The sequence below is a fragment of the Myotis lucifugus genome, unplaced genomic scaffold, assembly GCF_000147115.1.
Source record: "Myotis lucifugus unplaced genomic scaffold, Myoluc2.0 scaffold_186, whole genome shotgun sequence".
Taxonomy (NCBI): domain Eukaryota; kingdom Metazoa; phylum Chordata; class Mammalia; order Chiroptera; family Vespertilionidae; genus Myotis; species Myotis lucifugus.
In genome coordinates, this window is record NW_005871234.1 from 2625742 (window position 1) to 2632044 (window position 6303).

The 6303-nt window shown below is 43.6% G+C and overlaps 1 pseudogene; it reads right to left on the reverse strand.

The window, feature by feature from the left end:
* Positions 1 to 867: 867 nt before the first annotated feature.
* The window catches only part of LOC111827567, a 14442-nt pseudogene continuing 9006 nt past the window's right edge, over positions 868 to 6303 (reverse strand).

Genomic DNA, 6303 nt, shown 5'->3' on the forward strand with positions numbered 1-6303 from the left:
AGGATGTACCATAGTATATTTCACTAGTCCCTATTTATAAAAGCTTGGGTTATTTCTAATCCTTGTGTTTATCTTATAATCTGGTATATATGTCATCTCATAGGAATGTAGGTGTACCATACATGTGGGATAAATTCCCAGAAATGGGTTTGTGTGGTCATCACATGAGTTGTTAGATATTGCAAATTGCCTTCCACATAAACAGAGTAGAAGAGTTAGTCTTTGTTGCAGAGCTGTTCCCAGACTATGTTCTGCTTGTATTGATGTTAAATTTTCTTTCATCATTTGAGTAAATACCAGAAGGCATCAATTGAGGGCCATTAGTCCTGAGGCTAACATGCTGGGTAACATGGGGTCTTAAAACCTTGGCATAGCCAGTGCATGACATACAGTCCATAGTATCAGTGTCTCTCACCCCAAATTAGCTCTTCCCTGCCCTTCTTGAGACACCGTTGCTTGAAATGGCCTTGGATGTGGGTTATCAGGTGGTCAGTTCTAATTTTATCCTCAAAGTGATCCTTTGGGATGAGAGGTAGTTACCATGATTTCCACTTGACAGATGAAGAAACCGAGGCACAGAGGGGTGAGACAGCTCTCTCTATTGCCCTCTCCTCTTCTGGAGTGTAACTCAGATATAAGATTGGTGTCTTGATGAACTGGAGAGCATTTTTATTTTATTTTTTTTTAGCAATACAAAAGATAAATATTTATTCAGAACAAAACTTTTAATGATGGATTTTACCTTCTACTGAGAACATTTTAAGAGGGGAGAATTTTGAACTGGGGAGATGCAGGTCATGTAGTGAGAATAGTATATTGAAGGCTGGCTCTAGGGTCTGGGCTTAAGCAAGAAGACAGAAACAATCTTTAGTTCAAGTTCACCTTAAAACCTGGTTTGCTGTGTCTTTGATGTTTCCTGAGGCCATGGACTGGCCCTTTTTCATTTTCATACCTGGCACTTCTAGAAATTTTCAGGGCCTAGAGCAAGAGTACAAATTAAAATGCCAGCCTTCTGCCACCCCAGTTTATTACCCTTAACCTTCAGGGCAAATTGCTATTTAACATCTTTGGTGTCCAAACTCTTAGATGAGAGAGAGCCTGGGTGGGGGCCAGGGTCTCTTCCAAGTGCTTTAAAAGTATTCAATTATTTCTTCCTCAAGAAACCCTAGGAGGTAGGCACTATTATTATATTTATGAGAAAACTGAGGCACAGAGAAGGTCAGTCACTTGCTCAAGGTTTTCAGCTGATAAATGAAAGAGCAGAGTTGGGATTAGAATCTCAAGTAGCTGGTTCCAGAGTCCAAGCTCGTAAGTTTCTTCAGTAAGAGAGAATGAAGAAAACTCGTAGAGCAAAGGAAAGAAGGAAACTAAAGAGAGTCCTAATAGTGTTTGAGTCCCTGGTTCTAGTCCTTGATGTCTGAGCTTTCCTGGTGCCTGCATTCTTGAGAGTCAATGCTTCAGCTCTGCCTTTAATGCCGTTGGGTACCCCAGTGTCATTCCAATAGAAAGTGAAACTGGATTCAGCTGGAGGGGCTGAGTTGTTCCTGGGAAACTGAGGCTTCATGGAGCCCTGATGTCTTGGGACCTCTGATGGGTAGGGTATGGCCACAGGGGATTGTGTAGGATTCCTGCTGCCTTGCTTGTGGGAGGGGCTGTGGCTGTGAGGTTCCCGAGGCAGAGGGAGTATGGGCTGCCAGCTGCAGTAGTCTCTTTTGGACTTGCTTTTCTAGGTCTGCCCCCATGCTCCTTCCCCTGAGTCCTTGTGGGTTCACCCACTGCCTGCCTGAGCTGGGACACTCTGAGTATCAGTTCCTTCTGGTTTACCTCCCTCCTTTCTCCATCCTGGGGCCTACTAGCAATTGTTTCATCCACATTCTCATCAAGAACCCAAGCTAGCTTTCCCTATGCGCTTGCCAGGCCATTTCCTAACCGTGAAGTGGCCCTCTTATTTGTTTTCTCTGCTGGAGTTCAGCTAGAGAAAATTCCACAGCCAGGTGACTGGTTCTGGAATGAATTTATGATTCCCAACCTCAATGTTGGTTCTCAATGCTGCTAAAAAAATCCTTGTCCCCCCTCCCTCAGTCAGTACTTTTCAGGCACCCCATGCTAACTGCTCTGAGCTCTAGCCAGCTCCTTGAGGCCCCCCCCGCCATGCTCTGCAAAGGTCACCTTCACAGCGAGGGGCAGGGATGGGATGCACATTGGTTGAGTGGTTAATGAAGGTGGTGCATGCTATGCCCAGAATATGAAAAGAAAGGCAATAAGAGGGATCTCACATCACACTATGAAATTGGCTTCAGATCTGAGATATGCAAAGTCACTGAAAAGAGGCAATTTGATCCCAGGCCTGGATTATGGTTTTAAGATACCTGAAAAGAATGCATCCTTTTTATAAGTACCTTGGTCAGCCATGAAAGCCCAGAAAATGGGAAGCTATTGACAATCTAGCATTTTCATATCATGTAAAAATATTCATTCTGTTTACCAAAAATAGCAACAGAAATGGCATTCATGATGATTAAGACATGTACCTGCAAAAAGTTGACTTCAGCATCAAAAAAATGGTTTATATTAAATCCTGGATGAGTGTATTGACAGGGAGAACTCAGTTGGATTTCTGCCTGAGCTCATTACCTTTGAGCATGGGCACTGGTCTTTTTATTTATTTTTTAAAAAATATTTTTATTGATTTCAGTAAGGAACAGAAAGGGGGGAGAGAGAAACATTAATAATGAAAGAGAATCATTGATTGGCTGCCTCCTGTATGCCCCACAATGGGAATCAAGCCCGAAACCAGGGTATGTGCCCTGACCAGGAATTGAACCATGACCTCCTGGTTCATAGGTCGACACTCAACCACTGAGCCACACCAGCCAGGCTGGTCTTTTTAAAAGGCAGGATGCTGCCCTAACCAGTTTGGCTCAGTGGATAGAGCATCGGCCTGCGGACTCAGGGGTCCCAGGTTGGATTCCAGTCAAGGGCATGTACCTTGGTTGCAGGCACATCCCCAGTAGGGGGTGTGCAGGAGGCAGCTGATCGATGTTTCTCTCTCATCAATGTTTCTAACTCTCTATCCCTCTCCCTTCCTTTCTGTAAAAAATCAATAAAGTATATTTTTTAAAATGAGGATTAACCAAAAGAAAAAAAAATTGTCTACAGGTGTATCATCTCAATGTTGGCATCTATTAACTGTTTTTTCTCATTCAAGTTAAGAATTTCCTATTTCTTGACATGATGAATAACTTTCTATTAGATCCTGGACATTTTGGAATTTATGTTAGATGACTCTAGATTTTATTTAACTTTTCTGTTTTAGCAAGCTACTTCTGACCCATGTCATTAAAAAAAGGTTGTTGTGCCCTGGCCAGTGTGGCTCAGTGGTGGAACATTGGCCCATGCATCTAAGGATCAAGGGTTCAATTCCCAGTTAAGGGCACATACCTGGGTTTGAGGTTCAAGCACCCATGGTCAGGGTTTGTTCGAAAGGCAATCAATCGAAGTGTCTCTCTCACATCAATGTTTCTCTCTCCCCCCCTCCCTCCCTTCCACTCTCTCTAAAAAGTCAAAGGAAAACATATACTAGGGGGAGAAATTAACCAAAATAAAAAAAGAAGAAGAAAGAAAAAGGTTGTTGCTGACTCATTCCTGCCAGGTCGGGTGGAAGTCCATGTTCCCCATTTGGCCTCCAATGGACACTCGAGTACAGGAGAGGTATCTTTATTGCTGGGTGTGGGTGAGAGCTCCAGCTTCCCACATGGCCTTCACTGACATCATCGCACCAGTGTTCCAGGGAACACCACCCTTGCAGGGAAAGAGTGAGGTGCATTCTTGCAGCTTTCATTTCCTTTGCTGAAGCACAATTGTGAAACTTGGTTTCTAAGGATTTGATGATAAGGTCACTGCTCTAAGGATCACATGGTCAGGGCCAAGGACATGTTCACACTCACATTGAACTTCATCACCTTCAAAGTAGGGAGGTTTTCCGTGGCCAGACAATGTCCTCAATAAGCCCAAATCCACAGACTGCAAAACAGCATCCGCTAAAGCCAACATGTCCACATCTAAATGACAATCTGGTGGCATTAAGGTAGGGACAGATTGCCGGCAAAGGTCTTACAGGGAAGGCACTTTTTAATGAATGTGATGAACTTCCTTTTGATGAAAGCCTGAATAGGCCAGGTAATAAGGTGTAGCACACAGGAAGGTTTCAAATCCTCTGGCAGGTGAAAAGTAATGCAGGGGTATTCTGGAAGCTATAAGAAGTTCAAGCAATTCCAGGAAACATATCAAGCTGTTTATTATTTTAGAAGTGTCTTGGAGGTTTTCAAAATGCTGAGAAAATAAGAGGTAGTAAAAGACATCAAAAATAGTGTCAAAAGGAGGTAGGTACTGCTTTAGAATTTCTGGGGGGGGGGGGGCGGGGAGGGTTGTGAACATTTATATTTAAGGGTTTCTTTTATTGCAATAGTAAGAGTCCAGAAGCCATATACTACTTTACCACTTTCAGAGTATTGAGAACGAATTAAAAAAAGAAAGCAATCCAGGAATTACTTAATGTTTTATTTTCTTTCTATCAGAACTATAGAAGTAATGCGAGGAACTTTGCAGCCATGTGTGATAATAGTTTGGGAACACACAGGGTGATTTAGAATCAAAGTCAGGTGATTTTGAAAGAATTTTAATTCTCCTTCTATATTTCTCTTCTGCATGGAACTCAGTCTCCACAGACAGTATTCTGGCTGCCATCACTTTGATCACCTTTAACTGGAGGAGGGCTATTGCTCAGACACTGCTCTTCAGACACACGGGGGTTCAGAAGTGGTGGCCAAACTGACGGGATGGCTGGCGCCTGCCCCGGACACCAGGTCGAGGGTCCTCACGTGGCCTTTGCTTTCAGGAATGAGGCCACGGTGTTTTACATGGGTCATATTTTCTGCTTCTTTGCACACTGGTAATTGTTTCATGGACCTCAGACATTGTAGTCTTTACCTTGTTGGATATTAGATGTTTTTGTATTTTTAAGCTGAGTTCTGGGGCACCATTAAACTATTTGGAAACAGTCTGATCCTTTTAGGTGCTGCTTTTATGATATTCTGGGAGGGTCCTGAGCAGTGCTCCGTCTATGGCTACTTACTCCTCACTATTGAAGCCAGGCCCTTCTGTGCGCCTGACCCAGGGCCCCGTGAATGAGCACTGTTCTCAGCCTTTTATTGTTACTTCTAATCCTCTCAGGCGGGTTCCTCACACTCGGGCTGTTCAGTCCTCAGCTGAGTTCTTGACAAGAACCCTCTGCACATCTCCAGAGTTCCTCTGCACAGCTGTCCCCTCCCCAGCACGCTGTCCTGCAAACGCTGTCCTGCGAACTCCAGCTGCTTTGGTCTCCACGGACATCCCTCTCTGTGTTCTCAACTCAGAGGGTTTGCCACACTCTCCCCCACACGACCCCACCCCCCCGCCCCCTAGTGCTGTGGCCTAGCGCAAACGCTGGAGCAATTGTAGGACTCGCCTCGTTTGTTTCTTGCCTCTTAGGAGACACTGCTTCCCTGTCCAATGTCCATGTCCTGAAAACCATTGTTTTATGTATTTATGTGGCTATTTCTTGGTGTGTGTTTTTCAATCATTGTTTCAGGCAGAAGGATAAATATAGACGTTGTTCCATTTGGGCCTGATCCGAAGTCTCCTACAGAAGTTTTTAACTTTTTACTTGAAAAAAAAAAATTCAAACTTCCATAGAAATTGTGAGAATAGTATAATGAATGTTTGCTTATATACTCTTTTACCTAGATTCAGCAACGGCTAATATTTTGCCTAATTTGTTTTATTTCTCTCTAGATAGGTAGATACAGATATACGTGATGCATAGGTCATTATAGTTTTTGCTGGATCATTTAAGACTAGGTTGCAGAAATCATGCCCCTATCACATTATTATGTCCATTTTTTAGAGGAGGATACAGGCTCAGAGAGGCAAAGCAACTGGCTCAAGGCCACAGAGCTGCTAATCAAGGGAGCCAGGATGAGAACCCAGGCCCATCTTTCTTCACACCTAAGGTTTTAACCGCAACATTTACAAGAGCCACCGTCTTTACCCAGCACGTGAGAAAAGAAAGGTAAGACTCCAATAGCAATTCCCTATGGAGAATGGAGAGAAAAATCAAGAATTCTTTCTTCCTCTATCTTCAGTCCACTCTGGTGGCTCACCTTAGGCCCCAGTTATCTAAACATGTCACTTGTTTTTGCTCCCATCTAGTTTATTAGAGCAATTCCGTGCCTGCCTCGTTTAGCAGAAGTGAATTTAATGTGC